The sequence below is a fragment of the Mandrillus leucophaeus genome, unplaced genomic scaffold (assembly GCF_000951045.1).
Source record: "Mandrillus leucophaeus isolate KB7577 unplaced genomic scaffold, Mleu.le_1.0 Scaffold365, whole genome shotgun sequence".
Lineage (NCBI taxonomy): Eukaryota > Metazoa > Chordata > Mammalia > Primates > Cercopithecidae > Mandrillus > Mandrillus leucophaeus.
Window position 1 is genome coordinate 1,647,616 of NW_012103865.1, and position 2,821 is coordinate 1,650,436.

Here is a 2,821-nt window from a genome sequence, read left to right on the forward strand (position 1 = left end):
AAAAAAAAAAAAATTAAGAGCAAAATCAGCACATAGAGACATGGGTATCGACATTACTTTTATTATTGTTAATTTGGACAATATAACTTTGCATTTGAATAGCTTTAATTGCTAAAGTGCATTTTTGTCTGTCATCTCATTTCTTCTGTTTTGTTAATTTACTGTAAGGAGTGCCATAGCAAAGTACCATAGCGTAGGTGGCTCAAATAACAGAAAGGTATTTTCTCACTGCTCTAAAGGTTAGAAGTCTGCCATACAGGTGTTGGCAAGGTTCATTTCTTGTGAGGGCTCGCTCCTTGCCTTGTAGGTGTCATCCCTCTGTGTGTGTCTGTGTCGTAACCTCCTCCTCTTGTAAGGACACTTCTCGTGCTGGATCAGTGTCTATTCCAATAATCTCATTTTAGCTTAATTACCTCTTTAAAGACCTTATCTGCAAATACAGTCACATTCTGAGGTACTAGGGATTAGGACTTCAACACAAGTATGGGGAGGGGGACACATAATCCAGAAGGTATATTTATACTCAATAAACATTGTAGCCTTGTTTCTTTATCCTTTATGTAGTAAGATAGGGAGAGCTGGCATTATTATTCCCATTCCAAATATAAGGAAACCATTATCAGAAGATAACATGAAAGGCTACAAAACATTTAACCCGCTTGGTATTTTATGTACTTTAAAATTACTGATGCTTATTATACAACCAGAAATAGTCTTTAAAATAAATTTTTATCACACTCCAATTTACAGAGAAACAATTTGCTAAGGGCCATCACAAATACTAAATGTCAACTATTATTTAAGTACTATGTAAGTGCATAACTCTCTATGCCCATTCACTAAGTGCTAAGGGCTATCCAAGTACTCTTGCTAGAGATTAAGTGAAAGTCAAATCTGTGATAAATTTAAGAGCCATAAGCAGACACACAAGGGGAAGGAGACAGTGTGGCTTTCAACAGTCTCTTACACTTTTTTGACATTTCTTAATTTTTAAAATGAATGGACATGATCCTATAGTTCATGCATATGGAAATCAAAAAAAGGAGGCAGTCTGTGGAGTGATGACAATTTTGCTTTAAGATAAATTGTCATAAACTTATATAATGTAGATATGAAATAAGTGTAGACATCATCTGGCCTAACTTTCCATTGTCAGTAGAAGACTGAAAACGGGGCTCATATGATATCATAGGCTTCATTCCAACTAGAAAGAAACATCCCTTCCTTTAGAATAAAAGTTCCATGTCAGGACATATCTATTGCCAAGTAAAACATAGGCTTACCTATATTGCCTGACTTACTACCTCAGAACACCACATTTTGTAACACACAATCACATACTTCCACTCCAAAGAATGTAAGACAGAAACAATTCCTTGTAAAAATTCGATAGAACTTACCCATATAACTAGCTTTGTAGGAATACTTTTAATAAGTATTTCATTTCTCTAATGTTTCTGAGAATTTTTCAGGCTATTTTATATTCCATCAGCTTTTAATGAATAACATTTTACTAGGAATTTGTCTATTTTTAAGTTTTTAAATTTACTGACATAAATCTCTTCATAACTTTGGTGATTATCTTTTGAATGTCTACTGAATTAGTACTTATATCCTTTTTATAACATTATTTGTCCTTTTTCTCTTTTCTTTCTTAAATCAAATTTAATGGTGCATATTGTACACACAGTGAGATTCGCCATTTTAAGTGTATGGTTCTCCGAGTTTTTGATGAAAGTTTATGACAACCACAAACAAAATATGTAATATTTCCAAAAGTCATTTTGTGACCCTTTGTGGTAATGCCATCCTTATTTATTTCCAAGTTACTTTTGTCACAGGAATGCAAAGTACTCTTCAAAAGTGTTAAGGTATGAAAGTCCAGGAAAGACTAGAATTGCTACAGAAGGAAGGAGACTGAAGAGAAATAACATGTAAATGCTGGGATCCTGGATAGGATCTTAAATTTTTAAAAAAGACAAAGACCAAAGAAATGAATGGGAAACTGATGAAATTAAATTAAGCATTGTAATTTAGCTAATAACAAAATCATATCAGTTGCAACAATGTTAGTTTCCTGTTCTTTGATTTGTATTATAGTTACATAAGATGAGAATATTAATGGACATTTTCTGTGCTATTTTTGAAAATTTTCTGTAATGCTAAAATTACTTCAAAGTAAAACCTTTTAAAAAATAAGCTAATGTAATTCACTATATTAAGAGCATACAGATTTTTTAAAATGCTCATCTCCATAGGTGATAAAAACATTTGACAAAATCAATGTCTATTAATGATAAAAATTAAATAATTAGAAATAGAAGGGAATTTCCTAAATACAAAAAAGACATCAACAAAATTCTATTAATTAACATCATTCTTAATGGTGAAAGATTAGATGATTCTCTCCTAGATTGGGAATAATCAAGGACGCTCACTCTCAGCACGCCATTTCAATATTCTAGGTTCTAGTCACTGAAAAAAGGAAAGCAAAAGAAATGAAAGAATAAAGATCAGAAAAGAAAAAAAGTCAACCTATCTTTACTCACAGATGACATAATCATCTACATAGAAAATCTCAAAGAAGCCACAAAAAAGCCCTATCAAAACTAATAAGGAGCTGGGCGCAGTGGCTCACACCTATAATCCCAGCATTTTGGGAGGCTGAAGCAAGCAGATCACCTGAGGTCAGGAGTTCGAGACCAGCCTGGTTAACATGACAAAACCTTGTCTCTACTAAAAAAATACAAAAAATTAGCTGGGTGTGGTGGTGGGCGCCTGTAATCCCGGCTACTTGGGAGGCTGAGGCAGGAGAATCGCT